The sequence below is a fragment of the Triturus cristatus genome, chromosome 6 (assembly GCF_964204655.1).
Source record: "Triturus cristatus chromosome 6, aTriCri1.1, whole genome shotgun sequence".
NCBI lineage: Eukaryota > Metazoa > Chordata > Amphibia > Caudata > Salamandridae > Triturus > Triturus cristatus.
In genome coordinates, this window is record NC_140589.1 from 1411385108 (window position 1) to 1411402922 (window position 17815).

A 17815-nucleotide genomic window follows, 5' to 3' on the forward strand; every position below is an offset into this window, starting at 1 on the left:
GAGGCCCAAAACACAACAACTCCTTATAACACACCCACCCAAAGTTCAAACACAGCCACACCCACAAATGGACCAATAAAAAGGCCCAACACACTCAAACCATGACCCTTTGCAACAGATCCACTACTGCCAGACCACAGAGACAACGCACTGCACCATACTACAGCCATCAATACACCTTACACTTGCACTCCTTCACACAACCACCATCACAAACACCCCCTCATCACATTCACACACACACACACCTTCACAACCACACTCACACACCCACAACCATCCACACTCACACACCCACAACCATCCACACCCACACCCCCACAACCATCCACACCCAAACCCCACACCATGCCCACTAACAAGAATCCAAAGTTCACAAAGGAGGAGCTGGAGGTCCTTGTCGACAAAATCATCAGAGTCGAGCCACAGCTCTTTGGAACATTGGTCAGACGGACCAGCATATCAGAAAAATCAGCCATGTGGCAGAGGATTGTCGATGCTGTGAATGCTGTTGGGGCCACCACAAGGACCAGGCATGAGTGCCAAGCCAGGTGGTACAATCTGCGGAGGACGGTCCGCCGCAAAATGACGGACGATCACAACCAGGGGAACATCACTGGAGGAGGGCCGCCCCGCAGACCGCCACAGTACCATCCCTGGGAGGAGAAGGTGATGGCCACGCTGCCGCCGGTGGGAGTAGACGGAGTACAAGGAGTCCCAGACCTTGGTGAGTACACAAACAACTCACCTCACATGGGGGGAACGCCATACACAACCAAAATCCCAATCATGCACGCAACCCCCCCAAAGCCAGCACCGGACACAACCACATTCCAAAAACACACACATGCCACTAGCGCCTCCATGCCCCATGCACCAAGCAAGGCCATGCCAAGTCACAGGCCACACAAAACCCCAACACAAGACAGGATGTCCCCGATGCCTGGAGGGTGGGCCCCAAAACTAACACATAGCAACTCTGAAGCACACAACAATGCCCACATGGCCCAGGGCACAGCCATACAAACAGTGTGTCCCCACACAGTACTGTGTTGCCTGCAAATGGTGGCCGCGTTGCAGGATGACATGGGTATGAAGGCACAATTTGCACATAACAGCAGCTAATGAAGACGCATCACTCTGGAAGAGTGTCAGCACACACCGCCACAGCAGCAGCGCAGACCCAGACACACCGCCCAATGGGTGCCCGGAGATTAGAAACAAACCCACATGAACAAGCCAATGGCCTTTGAAACACCTGCTAACTGTGTGTGCCCAGGAAGCTGGGCTGAGGTGACAGAGGGTGACACACAGAGGGAGGGAGGAGGCTTACAGAGGGAGGGAGAAAGGGAGACCGAGGGAGACGGACAGAGGAAGGAGGGTGACAGAGGGAGGGAGAAAGGGAGACAGAGGGAGACGGACACAGGGAGGAGGTTGACAGAGGGAGATGGACAGAGGGAGGAGGGTGACAGAGGGAGGGAGAAAGGGAGACAGAGGGAGACGGACAGAGGGAGGAGGTTGACAGAGGGAGACGGACAGAGGGAGGAGGGTGACAGAGTGAGACGGACAGAGGGAGGAGGGTGACAGAGGGAGGGAGAAAGGGACACAGAGGGAGACCAAATCACCCTTGGGTGGTGTGGCCATGTCCGCTCGTCAGCAGGTGGACTGTGTTCATGTAGACAAGGTTTGGCAGTGCGTTAACCCCCCCTTTTTCCCTTGATAAACACTGAGCCATGTGTCAATCTGTGCACGAGTACATCCGTTCTGCAGGCACAAACCTAACCTTTCACCCAGTATACCCACCAACTGTGTTTGTTAGAACCCTGTCACAAATGCTTAAGTTACCTACCTTAATTCTCAAATAGCATGGAAAAAACACCATTTGGCCACGTACAGTGCAACACGTAAGGCGGCTCTGCATTGCTTGCTACGCCCGTTCACTACACTGCTGACTGCGTTCCAAAAAGATGCATCAACTAAGATTGTGTCAGACATAGGTAAAGTGTCGAAAGCTGTGGCCAAGGGACATACCCATGCACAAGTGCACTGCGAGAGGAATGCAAGCCATATCCAACCACCTAGAGGAACTGTGCCAACTCAAAAATAAAAGAAACATGGATGTCGCATGTAACACAATTAACATTGTCTCTCTCACACACAGGTCAATGTCGTCGATCTCCCCCCAACACTGGGGGGGAAGACTCACAGGACCAGGCTCTGCGGGAAGAGGACCCCACCGGCAGCGACGACTCTCACCACTTCGTGGATGGCCCAGACCAACCTGGCCCCTCTGGTGTCCAACCACCTGCTGCACCTGCGTCAGGTACAACTGTGCCAACCACAACCCCCACTCCTGCCACATCCCAGGACACACCCCGGAGCCCTGCCCGCACACAACAACACAGCCAGTCTGTCCAGGAGGGACAAGGTTCTCCGGGCACCCAGGAGGAGGCAGGCGACACCGCAAATGCCATCCCTCAGGGGTCCCGGAGACCCGATGTGCCCACAACGGCAGGCCAGGTGCAAGTGGGCAGGGGTGGTGGGAGTGGAGGACGGCGGAGGTGCGAACCTGACCAGTTGGCTCAGGAACCGGTAATGTCACATGTCAGCAACATCCTGGACACATACCGGCGTGACGCCAGGGGCCTCAGACAGGTAGTGGAGGCCCTCAATGAGATCAAGAACATGCAGGCCGAGCAATATGCCAGTCAACAGCGACACCAAGGACGGATGGAGGCAAGACAGGCTGAGCTCGTGGCGGTGCAAACGGAAATGACACGTGTACTCCGTCGGATTGCCGACAACATGGGCAACCCTCCCTGTGCCACCAGGCGAAGAACATCACCACCCACAGGGAGGGATCAGGAGGAGGAGGATTCATCCGACGGAGCATCCCAAGCATCATCACGGCCTGCTTCTGAGAGTCCCCGCAGGAAGGTGGGTCATCCACGCAAAAGACCGTGAGAGTCAGCGGAACATCACCATCTCCCAGGTCACCTGGCCTGGCACCTGGCCCTCTGGCCCAACAGCAGCACATCAGCAAATGACATTCTCTGCCACATGGACTTGCTGGTCACTGTCTGACCAATGTTGACAAAGACTGTGGCAAAGACTCTGATGACTTCCAATGGCAAGGATACCAACTACCCCAGTGAACTTTGGATTCTACACTCCCGCCAAGCACCTCTTGTCATCCCCCCAAACACTTACCCCACCACAAATAAATATCTTCACAATCACGAGATGATCCCGTCATTTTGCATTATTCCACTACATGTGTGTGTTGTAAGGTCAAACCATGCCTGAATTCTGAAGTAACTCCAACCATCCATACCCTGGGGTCTGAGTCTGGCACAGGACACACATGGGTCACAATGTATCATACAATACAGACATGGAGCACCATACTCACCCGTGATAGGCCCAATCAGCTGAGGGGGTGCCCGCACAACTGTGCCCACAGACCTATTTAGAAGAGCAACAGTCATGCGCAGAGGTCAGGGATCATGTGGAGTGTCCTGGGGTGCTACTCCCAGGTATGTGTAGACAGGTGGCAGAACCATGGCCTGCATGCTTGAGTCAGGTGGATGTGGAGAATGGTGGGCCGGCCAAGGTTGGATGCATGGAGATGGCACAATGGGGTCTTGGATCACAGTGCCACAAGGTTGTGTTGGGGTTGTGGGCTGCATCCTGAGAGTCGTGGATTGAGAAGGTCATCCTGCAGCTGGCAGTGATCCATTCCCCCCATCTCTGTTGGACGTTGATGTGGCCTGGCCGCCGGATGTCGAAGCAGAGCTGTGCAGATGCACCCTGGATGTGGACAAGTATCATGGGAGTAGCAATGCACATGTCCGTAGAGTGCAGGGTAGGATTAGACACGGATGTCGTAGTTGACCTGGGGGATGGTCTCTCTTGCCTTGTGGTGGATGGAACTGGGGATCTTGTGCATAATGTAGGGCCTGCAGCAGCATGCGCCATATCAAGAAAACAATGCCACAAGTTGCACACAAAGACAAGGATTCCAGGAAGGAACTATGCAAAAGGTGTATGTCAAGGAAGGAATGTCTGGTTCAACATGGCACACACACACACCATGGATGCACATGCAGCACAGTGGCCGTCGTGGAGGCTGACATGCCACAATACCTACACAGCCATGGACATCATGCACAATACAGATTCTAATCCCTGACAAACAGCTTGCATCTTGCTACTCTACACATAGACTCATATGCACTATCTCTGATAACTATGCCAGACATGCCGCATGCTCAGTGGCAACAGACCACCATTGACAGAGATGAGGCACCTTGGAGGCAGAGGGACACCTTTATTAGTCATGTGTGTCGGAATGCTAATGCAACTCTGTCAACACATACACAGGTCATGTGGATGAACATGTGCGACCGACACTGGCACCCCCCTTTGCACCACAGATGCGGGAAATCCATAGAACTGGCACACAAGTGACGGGCTACAGCTAAACACCCCCTGCTGCTCATGGAGAGGCTGCCATACACCATTGAGCCTCCAATGGGGAATTCACACACCATGTCAACCCGGTGCAACCCGTATGTATTCGAGGGCAGTGTTACACACATTGATGGCTCCATCACAATCCACAATCCCATTACAGGTGACTGTCACCAAGTCTGACCATCAATTCAGGTGAATTCAGCTCCATGTCATGTGCCCCATGGTGAATCTACATGTATGCTAAGTATTCAAACATGAACAGGAGCAGTGCACACACAATCAAAACAAATACCACACCCAAAGAGCCGTGCTGCATCCCTTACCCTAAGGAGATTTTCACACTTGTCCGTGCATGTAATGCTGATTCAGCAAATGTTGCTGTGTTCATGAGGAATAGCAGGAGCACAACAATGCCACCAGCAGACAGCATGCGCAAGTACCTGTGGATGAGAGACATACCAGAAGTCAGCCATTAGAAGTACATCCGCATGCATGTGCATGTACTCGACACGTATAAGGTTGTCAACATGCTAGGTGACAAGGATGACTCTGGAAAAACATTCATCTATTGCACCATCACTCGAGTGACACATCCAAACACACCTCTGACTCACCTGGCAGACATGCAGATGGACACACACATTGCAACACATACCACACACGGCCCAATGCGTGCACACTCAGACACTGGAACTCACCACTAAGCAAAGAAGCTGCGTATGAGTCGACTCCGTATGTCCTCTTCCGCCTCCTCCTCCTCCACATCACTTGCCTCGTCACCAAGCCCTTCATCCTCCACGGGTGGATAGTCCTGCTCATCCGGTTCCAGGATGAGTGGCACAGCTTTCTCCACTGCCATGTTGTGCAGCATGCAGCACACGAGGAAGATCTTGCATACCTTCACCGGTGCATATGGGAGTGCGCCACCGGTCTTGTGGAGGCAACGGAATCGGCTCTTCAGGAGGCCAAACGTCCTCTCTATCACTCGCCTGGTCCGCCCATGGGCGTTGTTGTAGCGGTGCTGGGCAGCTGTGCTGGGGTTGCGGAGAGGCGTGATCAGCCATGGCATGTTGGGATAGCCAGCGTCCCCTACATGGAAACATCATGGACAAGAGTGGGTCAGGAGAAGCAGTAAGACATTAAGATGACGCTAAATACAGGACTGACATAGTATACCCACCAACAATACATGCCCGTTCGTTGCGCAGCGGCAGCATCATTTCAGGCACCCTGCTACGCCTCATGATGTAGGCATTGTGTGCTGATCCTGGAAAACGAGCACAGACATGTGAAATCACCATGTTGGCAAGACACACCACAAGGGCATTAATGGAGTGGTAATGCTTGCGGTTCCTATACGCTACCTCCTGTGCCTGTGGTGGTACCAAAGCCACATGTGTTCCATCTATGGACCCAATGACATGGGGCATCCCTCCCAGGGCATAGAACTCACGCTTGACACCTGTCAACTGCTCAGGAGTTGGGAATTTAATGAACTCATCTAGGTAACCCAACATGGCCTCTAAAAAATCATGCAGCACATGGCTGAACATGGTTTGGGACATGCCACCAATGTGAGCAATGGTATGTTGAAAGGTACCCGTGGCAAAGAAATGTAGGGCTGCCATCACCTTCATCTTGGGTGTCAGTGCACCAGGATACCTGTGCAGCGGTTGGAGGTGTGGTGCCAGCCGTGTCGTCAAGTCCTCAATCAGACGTTGGGGGAAGCGGTAGCGGCGTATACAGTCATGTTCCCTCAGGTCAGCCAAGTCCGGAATTGGTCGAGGGAGAGGCGGAGCCCTGCAGTGAATTTGAAGGGACAACGAAGAGTGAGTACAGTACACCACCAATGTCAATGTACTGAGCACATGTTCAACGGGCAATACACATATGCTACATACAGAGTCAGGTCTGTGCAATGAGCCCTGGACACGTATGCCAGGCAGGGGACACTTCTACCAAGAGCCAGCTACAAACGTCGATTCTCAACCTTAATATGCCATGCCATGGAACTAGCTGTGGGCCAGTGTAAGTGAACAGGCAGACGCATTACTGGAGTTACAGACATCCACATATATGCAGAAGAAGGATGTTTATTGTACAGACAGGTTGCGGAACACTAGATGCACAGGTCACATGTCATAGAAAAAGGACAGACCACACGCCTTGCCATGAGGGAGTACATGTCAAGACTGATCACACATACAATGAGAGTATGCAGATATGTCCTTGTTATGAAACTCCGCGTCCATGCATACATACACACCTTACGTCGGATTACACATGTGGGCTGGTGTGCGTAACAGTGTGCCATGCCCATCTACACACAGACACATGTTGGTTGCAGCAACTGCAGATGCATTTGACCAAACACCTACAGCAAACCTATGGGAACACATGACACACACATGACATAGTCACAGCGTGCAACGCGGGCATTCACATCTCAGGGGTGATATTCCGTGATTGGCATCAGGGGACAGTTGCGGCTGTCGGTGACTGTGCCATGCCAGTGACGCATGGCTCAACAAGTCTGTACTACATGCACACATGTCAATTGAGTGAAGGGGATGTGTGGCACATAGTGCACCATCACACATGACATGTGTACACAGCTCATCATACTTAAATTATCTTCACACCTCAGGAGTAATGTGCCACATCACAGCCTAACACACCTGTGCCCGACACATGTAGTACTGCACAGACAATGATGTCCATCCTTGGCCAAGTATGACAGCTCTATTCCTGTCTGTGTGCCGCCTGTCACCACTGTCAGGTGTGAAACGCACTGTACATACGCACTGAGGGTGTGTGTATGGTCCCTATCACTATGGGTGTGCTGGCGTATGCGTACGCCATAGTAATACGGTCCGTACACGCGTGTGTATGGTCCCTATCACTATGGGTGTGCTGGCGTATGCGTACGCCATAGTAATATGGACCGTACACGCGTGTGTATGGTCCCTATCACTATGGGTGTGCTGGCGTATGCGTACGCCATAGTAATACGGACCATACACACGCGTGTACGGTCCCTATTACTATGGCGTACGCATATGCCAGCACACCCATAGTGATAGGGACCATCCACACGCGTGTACGGTCCGTATTACTATGGCGTACGCATACACCAGCACACCCATAGTGATAGGGACCATACACACGCGTGTACGGTCCGTATTACTGCATTGGGGGTGCCCTAGGGCCGTGGAACGCACCGTACCTGTGTGCAAATGTTGAAATAACATAGGGGACACGTGAGGGACCAGTATAATGGCCTAAATGCATGCTGGTTGTCATGGAGACCGAGTTTAAAGTTTGAAATTTTGCATCAGGTGGCCAGCAGAAGTCGGTTTGAAACAAATACTTTGTTGCAAAGTGGTTGTTGACTTGACATCATGCTCAATTTTTAAACCATGCAAAGCCCCTCACTGGGGTAGATTTAAAGGGATTGGAGGAAACGTAGGATGCTAATGTGACTGACCAATCTCTCTGTACTCCTGTAAATGAAACAGGCCAGCAAGGCAGATATAAGGCAGCCAGGTCCCATGAGAGAGCACTTGCCTGCACATCCTTTCATTCCACAACACTGCTGCTGCTCGTGATTCCTCTGGCACCATGTCCAGGTCTGTGGAGAGGGCCCAGCCATTCACACAGGAGGAGAACCTTGCCCTGCTGGATGTGATCCCACAGTACACCATGCTGTATGGTCGACCAGGGGAGCAGGTGAGTGCTGACTCCACTAGCTTAGACTGTGCCCCTTTTTTGTGACTGTGACTTCTGGCATTGTGTCCCTGTGTGACAGACATGCAATGTTGTTTGGAGTGGGTCCCAGGGTGGGGAAGGCCTCATGTCTCCCATGCCGCGCATGCTTTAGTTCCTATGTGCACTCCTCACTTGCATAGTGCTTACTGTGAAAAATAATGCATGGTGCATGCCACATTCTGCCTAGCTACTCCTCCTGGGAATGTTGTTGCTACAGTCCTGATGTGATTCTGTGGTCCCCCCAGTGTGACAGGTAACAGTACCCATAGATGTGTGTTTGTTTAGTGTACCTGTGCTGTGAGTGTCCAAATGATGTGTTCGTCCCCTGGACATTGGTGTGTATGTGTAGGTCCCCTGTCATGTGGGTGGGTGCATATGGGGAGTGTTGCACACCAGCTGCATGAGGGATGGATATACCCTGGCCATGTGATGTGTGCAGGGAGCAGTGCTGTGTGACTGCCGTGCTGAGCCAGCCCCAAACCTGTGACACCCCCCAGTCTAGTGGCACATGGGCAGAGTGAGGTTTGTACCCGCAGTGGGCAATGGCAGGTGATTGTCCTGTACCTGTGTGTGTCTGTGTACTCTGCTGAGGTTGCGTCAGGGGGCTGGGGCATGTGACTGCTTTGAGGTGCTGTACATAATCCTGGTGTAGCTTGTGATGCACAGTGTGATCCAGGATCCTTAATTGTGTGGCACCCCTCATGCCACCTGTGAACTTTCTCTGCCACTTAGTGCATTTAGCCTTGCCCAGAGGATAATGTCCCTATGACAAAGGTGCAATGAGTTTTCTGCATACCATGGCCTGTTCAAACCAGACAAATGATTAATATGTGTGTCTCTGTGTCATTGCTCAGGTGTATTAACGTATTCTCACTTTTGCATCCTCACAGGTTGGCGTCCATGCCAAGGGGGAGATATGGAGGCGAGCCGTCAGTGCCGTGCGGAAGACGGAGGGTCGGAAGCGGCGCCTAGCCCAGGTGAGGAAACGCTGGCAAGATATCCAGTGCTGGACGAGGAGGATTGCACGGGTCCTGCTGGGGGACTCACCTGAGAGCACCAAGAACCGTGGGCGCCGGCGTCTGACCCACATCCATAAGCGTGTGCTGGCGGTGGTCTTCCCCGACTTGGACAGGCGCCTACAGGAGAAGCAGCAGCAGGAAGGGGGTAGGTACATGTGTGTTTGTTGTGTGTCCCCAGCTTTTGGAAGTGCGCAGTTGCATGGATACAGTGCCAGGGTTTAAATGTGCAGTGCATAACCAGTTCCCCAAATTGAACACCTGCTGTTCTTCCTCCCTTCCCCTCCTTGCCATGTGTTCCTGGGTCTGTGGGTAGTCACTCTTGCACAAGGTAATCTAGTCTGGCAGTTAATCCAAGTGCCCAATGCATGCAGCATCATGTGTGGGGGGTGGTGTGTAAGCGGTTTTGGGACCTTGCCTGTGCCCTGGCCAGGTCAGTCATTGTGGGGTCCATGTCAGTTGGCACTGATGCTGAGTCCCGACATAGGAGTGTGTCTTAGAAGTGTACTGCCATATGGCATGCATGTCCAATGTTGTGCCCTCTGACATGATGTGCATGAGTGGGAGTAATGCATAGTGCTGTGACGGTTGCTTCAGTTGCAGTCATATCCATCCCGGAACATGGAGGTGTGTGGCCACTACCGTGCCCTGGGGCACCTTTTCCTAGGTATCATGTGTGTCATCCAACAATGTGGACATTCTCTGTGTCTTCGGCATAGGTTGGGCTCTGTGGCATTGTACCCTGGCCTCATCTGTATTTGCGTAAACTGTGCTACATGTGTCCACGTTACAGTGTGACCCAATTTTGCTTGTGCATACTCACGGTGGGCAGTGCCTGTGTGTCTTGGTACGACAATCTGATGATGGTTGATTGTCAATGATGTCTGTGGACAGGCGCAACAGTGGTGGCTTGTGTACAATCAGGATTTAGTGCAGCCCATGTGTTTTCATCCCAGAGTAAGAGGTGTCAGTACTTCCTCTGTCTCAATCACATTGTCTCAGGTAGGGGGTGGTTTGTGCGGGCAAGGCCTACATGTCAAAATCTGTATTCTCCTTGCTAGGTCTGGCCTGTATGTGATGTTTGTATGGACATACACTCAAGGTGCAGTGACCCAGTCATGTTGGGCATGTTTCAATGCGTTAGCTTTGCAGCATGTGCAAAAAGTCAATAGACATGGTTCCTGCTCATCCCTTTTTTGGCAACGCTGTGTGGTACAGATGCAGTGCACGATTGTACCCAGAGCCGGGCTCCTCTGTCCAATTTGGTATCAAGTAATTTGCTGTTGTGTCATGCACTCCATTGTTTCTCAGTGGCATGGTGTGTCAACCAGCTGTGTGTTGCAGGGCCTACATATGTACCTTGTATTGTAGATGTTACTCATGTTGATTTTCAGGCTATGCACTGTGACCTATGTAGATCTGACTCATGTGACATATGTATACAGGTGTCTGATTATTTCCTGTCTCTTCACCTTGCCCACAGCATCGTCGGGGGACTCCGAGGGAGACACTGGCACGGAGCGTGAGGAGGGACCAAGCACTAGTGGCAGCAGTGCTATATTGTCTGGCACATCGAGTGGCACGGAGGCCGAGGGGAGTGAGGCGGAGGACCTGTCCAGTTACACCTCCGACTATGACGCAGACGGGTCCGAGGCTGAGCTCCCAGAGGGGGCGGAGGCTGCTCCCACAGCTGAAAGCAGCACACAATCTCTACCCGCCCCCTCTGTTCCCATCACCGGCCTCCCACTTGCTCTGGTCCCTTCCCGCCGTGCTAGGTCACCACGTGTCTCCTTCTTGCCAGGCACCGCGCCCCCTGCCCCTGTCTCCACTGCTGCCTCAAATGCCGAGTCTGTGGACATCCTGCGCTAGTTGCAGGTTGGTCAGACTGCGATTCTGAATGTCCTCCATGGCCACACCAGAGTGATCACCCAGATGGAGGCATACCTGGAGGGTATCTCAGCTGCGCAGTCTGACCAACGCCAGTTGCTGAGATCCATAGACTCGACACTGACTGCAGCAGTGGGTCTCCTGCAGCACTACGTCCCCCCCACTACCCCTGCACCATCCACACTTCCCACTCCCATGCCTGTCCCAAGCACACCCAGACGTACCCATGCACGCACCCCACCAGACACAGGCACCACACCACCAGGGAAGCCCAAACGCACACCTCCTGTCACGCATAGGGGTGGGCGGAATTTGCGTAATCGCGTTACGCAAATCTCCGCGAAATGGTAAAAATCTCCACGAACACGCAGAAATTCCGCGAACACGTGGAATTGCTTGTTCGCGATACTTTTTTCCTGTTCGCGATCGCTGTTTGCGTGCTCGGGGTGAAATATCTCGCGAACACGCATATTGAGAACGCGAACAAGCAAAAAATTTCGCGAAGTCGCGGAACGCAGATTTTTGGGCAATTTCGCGTTCTCCGCGGAACGCGAAATTACCCAAATTCCGCAAATTCCGCGAACGGAACGGAATTTACCGCCCAGGCCTAGTCACCCACACACGGGGTGAAGTAGGTAGGGGTGGGCGGAATTTGCGGAATTAACCTCCGCAAATTATCGCGAGAATGCAGAAAATCTCCGCAAACACGCCGGAAATATCGCGAAGATGCGGAAGTTTTTTGCCGCCTGTTCGCGGTATTTTTTGCGTGTTCGCGGGTCGCCAACTTACCCATGCGGTCGCTCACGGGCGCGGCCATCTTGTTTTCACTTGTCCCGCCCTCTGGCGTTGTTTACTTCCTGTTCCGGGTCACGCAATGCATGTTCGCGGTCGATATTTCCTGTTGGCGATCGCTTTTACTTGATCGCGTTGCTTTTTGCTTGCTCAGGGAGAAAATATCGCGCGAACTTGCGCACGTGGTCGCAACGGGCGCGGCCATCTTGTTTTCCACTCTATTGCATGGTTCTGGGGCCTGATTTTCAATCCTCCCTAAATCTTTTCAATCCTTTGTTTATAGCCACTTTTTTTGGATCTTTATTACTTATTATTTCTCTAACTATTTTCCTGCCTCTATATTTTTGGTTTTTGTGTACTTTTTTTTTGTTTTTTAGCTACTTTTTCTCTTTGTATTGCCCGCTATTTATTTCCTTTACTCCTTTATTTATTTTACCTTTTCTTTCCCGCCCCGTCCCCAGAACCATGTCCAAGGGCAGGGCTGTTCGCCGGCGCAGCCAGAGCCGCGACCGCCTTCCTTGCGGAAGGCGGCGCCCACAAGGGGTGCATGCACGGGCCTTATTTGGGGAGGCGGAGTTGGCTGCACTAATTTTCTTTGTGCAGCGCCACCTCCCCTCAACCCTGGCAGCAGGTGGCAGGCCTGGGTCCGGGTACGGCCTCCGGGAGCGTCGGCAGCGGTGGGGGAAGGTGCGCCGGGCAGTGTCGCGCATCTCTGGGGTCCGGCGCACCCAGGCACAGCTGACGCACCGGTGGTCCGACATCCTGGACCGTGAGCAGGACCTGCTGGACCTGCTAGGAGTGGAGGTCCCGGGGCTTGGTGAGTACCTATTTAATTATTACAACTTTGTGTCTGTTCTTCTGCTCTATGTTATATATTGCGAATATCTTTTTTTCCTTCCAACCAGCTAGAATGTTGCTGCTTGCAATACATTCCAGGTTAATAACGTTTAAAAGTCTTCTGTGATTATGACACAGGTGCTCTTCTGCGCTACTACTAATCTTACTTGTTTGCAGCTTTGCGTTTGCGCTTGCTTAGCGTGATTCTTTACGAGTTTATTTTAGAGAAATTAAGTTACGTAATGCTACAGTGACTCACGTCCACTCCTTACTTTGTCCTGTCACTAATAGATAGGGGCGGATTGATACATAGGTTTAGGTACTTTGTATGAGCTTCTAATTGGTTAGTGGTATGCGTGATGCCCCCCTCACTCAGTTACGTGACGTGCTGCTAGTACGCCAGTCTTTAGAACCTTTCTAGTTTGTTCAATGAGTGGAGGTAGGCTTTGCAGTTACTTAGCAGTAGCAGATCAGCATCAATCAAACCAAAATTTGGTGTATACAAAAAATTTAGTCATGTTCATGTGTCCTCCATGATTGGATCATACACATTGTTGAGGAATACAGTCGAAATGCATACTTAATGTACAATTGGCATGCCTGGAATAGGTGGGCTAGGTTGGGTGGTACGTTGTACTAATACTTAGGCTTACTTGTAACTTAGTTTTCTGGAATCAGAATGGAAGAATGGATTACTGTTGATAAATAGTAACTTAAGTAGTCGAACTGCGAATCCCCCGATATTACATGTTGACCAGATGAGATCGGTCAATGTAGTTATTGCAATTGTTTACATAAGTGTTTTTTGACCGTTGTTGAAAAATATTGTATTTGCTTAAGTTGACACCATCCATCAATGTTTGTCTCTTTCTTATATCTTTCCTGTTCATCAGCACCCAGGGGCAGACGGGCAGGGACTGGGCAGTCGGCGGGACAGGAACACCACGAGGAGGACACCGCTGAGGGCTCCTCTGCTGGCCCCAGTAAGTCTTCTTGTTTTTAATAATATTTCTTATTCCATAACTTTTACTGCCCCATTTCTCCCGAACTATAGTGTGTTTCCAAATGCTATTTTTTTACCACCAATTATCCTTCGATCTGTACGGTTTCAAAAAGCTTATCCCTGCCTCCGCTATGATGACTGAGTACTACTACATACTATCAGTCTGTCTGTCTGTACTGTAGTAGCTAGTCTTGCCCAGTTGGCCAGTGCCACTCTTTGTGAAAGGTTGTAATATAAATCTCATATTCACCAGTAGCTCATACAATCCGTTGGGTCGTTGTCTTGTACTACTTTTTACTCTTGTTGATGTTTAGGCTTTGAAAATTCACAGCAACAGCCCTACCAGATTTCTTAATATTTTGATATGATACCTTATAGGACATACAACTGTTGTAGGGATCTTGCACATACATTTGCACCAGAAAATAGGATGTTGGTGATGGAAGGTTGGACCTTCCTTGCACACCTCAATCAGAAATTCCGCACCCACCACAATTCCACTGCTTGACTATAGTACTGTCTTGTCATACCTATTAGGTCTCGGAACCCTCCCCCCAAGATAACCAACAAGTAGACAACCCAGAACATTAACACACCCAACCTCTGTCGTGGAAGCAATTCACATGCACACCCTTACTTTAATTTGCTCAATCGTGTAAGTTAGTCCACTCCACACCAAATACCACAAAGTCTATGTAAGTTTAAAATTTTTATTTCGATTTGAGAAGGTCTGTACACTGTTTTCTTAGCAGCACCAACCGGCAAATCAATAACATTAAAACAATATACATTGTTACACTTATACAGTTGGGAATTAAATCATGATAACTGAAGTGGTGGAAGGCAGCACCACCATCCCATAGCAATTTAGTTTATATACATTTATAAATGAAGATGTGAGTGAAGGGACCCCTCACCTCAGAAGAACCTAGTACTGGTAGTTGGTGCATCGTTCAGAAGCTCTGGTTCGTAGAAGCGAATCTTGCGTCTGTAATGCGAAAAAAGAAATGGTGTGCGTTAGTTTATTGCAACTTGCAAGCATTTCTCAGCCGTGCCAAAAAGTGTAGCATCTATGGATAAGCAATATGGACTAACAGTAACAGTAGTACACCAGTTCTTCCTAAAAAAGTGGCTTGTTAATGTTTGTTGACCGCCTGTACGCAGCGCGTAGACTAGACAGTAGCAGTGTGAGGCAGGTCATGTGGGCTCAAAGGTGTCTTAAGAAGCTGCAAGGTAAAGGTAACGTCACATGTGCATGGCTAGGGCTAATCAAGCAAATGCTACAATGATCATATAACTTAGTGTCTACTCTACTACTACCTGATTTGTACTAGTGATTTATGTTAGTATTAACTCATTTTTCAACCTTGCTACTGATCAATAGGGGGGAGGTGTATATGTTGCCTAATAAATGTGTAATGTTTTCTAGGCGCACTACCGACCACCATTGCTGGGGCCAGCGAAGGCGACGCAGAGGGCGAGGATGCGGCAGTTGCAGATAGCAACGGAGGGGGAGTGGCAGCACCAGTGGCAGGCGGTGGTAAGTTAGATTCATAATCTTTAACTATTGTTGAACTTGACAGCACACTCACTGCAAAGGTGTACTGTATGTATATGTATACTGTAAAGTTGTGAATTAGGGCCCCATTAGGATGGTGGGCGTATTGCCCCCGCTGGGCTGGCTGGAATTCACTGCCGTCACAGCAGGGGCAAACCTCCCGCCATCCCTGTAGAAAATATTCAGACATGTCTAGGCGGAAAAGGGTTCAATATGGCGGTGGTGTCTCTCTCACCACACCGGCAGCCATATAATCTGCATTTTGGAATGCCTTTGCGTGGCGGCATTACCGTCCGCCACGGAAAGGCATGCACACATTGCAGAGTATGCTTGGGGGCCCCCATGGAGGGTACCTACCGATGCTATGGTACCCCCCCGACTTTCAAAGCAAAACGTGACAGGCTCCGTGCGAGGCCCGTCATGTTGTGCTTGGAAAAGCAGCACAACATTTTAGCATTGCTTTCAGCAAAGCCAACCAGAATTTAAATTTAAAATAACAGGGTGCGCCCGCCACTGTGCCGGGCGCATCATCCTAATTAATTGTCCCCACGGGACCCCCACCCTTTTTTAGCAGTCGGATGGCGGGCGGACAAAGTCCGCCTGCTATCCGATGTCATAAGTAAGTATGAGTTCTTGGGGACGTTTGAAGAGTGAACTAGAAGACTAGAATTCCCTTTAATTGGTATAGGACTAGGAGCCAGAGTATTGAGTAACCAATGGCCTCATCTATCTGATTTCAACTCCGCTTTGAAAGTTTTATGGAGAAGAGCACCTGGTGCACTGTTCAACTAAAAAGTGTAAGACAGGTGGAAGGAAGAAGGACGGGCGACATTTAAAATGTTATGTACTACTGTGCTTTATTTTATAGTGCTACTCTACCATGCCACTATGTGTGTAAATAATTACTAGGCCTGGGCGGTAAATTCCGTTCCGTTTGCGGAATTTGCGGATATTGCGTAATTTCGCGTTCCGCGGAGAACGCGAAATTACCCAAAAATCTGCGTTCCGCGACTTCGCGAAATTTTTTGCTTGTTCGCGTTCTCAATATGCGTGTTCGCGAGATATTTCACCCCGAGCACGCAAACAGCGATCGCGAACAGGAAAAAAGTATCGCGAACAAGCAATTCCGCGTGTTCGCGGAATTTCTGCGTGTTCGCGGAGATTTTTTACCGTTTCGCGGAGATTTGCGTAACGCGATTACGCAAATTCCGCCCACCCCTAATAATTACCTTGTCCTACTGTTTTATTAAGACTATATTTTACAATTGTCTTGTTTTTTTCTTTTTGATACACAGCTACTCCGAAAATCAACCGGAAGGAGTTGGCCGCCAAGGCACGGCGCCGGAAGCTGGAGGCAATCCAGCATGAATACCGGCGGCTGGTGGTCCTAGCCGAGGAGGAGGAGGAGACTGCAGCAGCAATTCAAGCCTCCTCCAGTGCCCCGGGCCCCAGCCACCGCCCTCCAGCGGTACGGCGCCACCGTCTGGCGGCTGCCCGCCGCCACCGTGCCATCTCCGGTGCCCCCCCCCCACTGTGGCTGCAACTGCCGCGGCCTTAGACGCCGCGTCGCCCATTTAGAGGACCAGATTCGTGTCCTCCTCCAGTCCCGCCCCACCAGTTAGTCCCTGTCACTGCCCCTTTTTTAATTCCTGTTCGTTCTTCACTCGTTTGGGCGTTCTCTATTTCTATGGACAGTCGTTGGGGTTAGGGAGGTGGGTGGGTTAGCTTTTGTGGGTTTAGTTTATTTGTTAGGGTCAATTAAATATATTTTTCTATGTTACATGCAATGTTGTTAATGTTTTGTAGGTGGGGTAACTGTTTTACATCACACTGTTTCTTTGCTGGTGCATGGCCGCCCATAGCGTGTGTTTGATTTCAATAATTTGCTGACTGTATAAGACACAAACAGATAGATGCGACACACCTCACTCATTGACTGGTCCTACTATGCATTCTTTGGAGTGGTGTTTGAAACTGACATCATTGACAACATGTCCATTATTGATTCTGCCTCCCCCAAACTTCTCTCTTACCGGTGCTTGATGTTTATGTCCAACTGTGGCACAGCACTGGCTGCATGGTGAAGATGGTTTCCTTTTTCATACATGCCATGATTGGGGTGGTGGTGGTAGTATAGTAGTAGTAGTATACACTGGCAGGGTGGCAGCATTTCCAAAAAAAGAAAAGGAGATAGTCAATCGCCTTTGAGAGACTGTTAGAGGAGTAGTTGAATGAAGTACATCACAGAATTTACCGAGCAACAATTATATGCTCAAATATTTGACAAAAAAACTGAATGCTGGTTATTATGAGGATAGCCTACTAGACAGAGTTACAAACTATAGTTTTGTCGACTTGGCTATGCCTACATTCTAACAGTTAGTGCTGTATATGAGGAATGACAACAAACAAATCCAATCAATGCCGGCAATTCATGCTGAGGTATATGTTCCTTTGTTAAATAAAATAACCTGTGAA

The 17815-nt window shown here is 50.4% G+C and overlaps 1 long non-coding RNA gene across 1 annotated transcript; it reads left to right on the forward strand.

Annotated features, from left to right (window-relative positions):
• The first annotated feature begins 13680 nt into the window (after positions 1-13680).
• LOC146821480 (uncharacterized) lies at positions 13681-17014 on the forward strand. Its single transcript, XR_014962724.1, has 3 exons — positions 13681-13759; positions 15209-15319; positions 16633-17014. It is a non-coding gene; the product is annotated as an uncharacterized LOC146821480 (long non-coding RNA).
• The last annotated feature ends 801 nt before the right edge of the window (positions 17015-17815 follow it).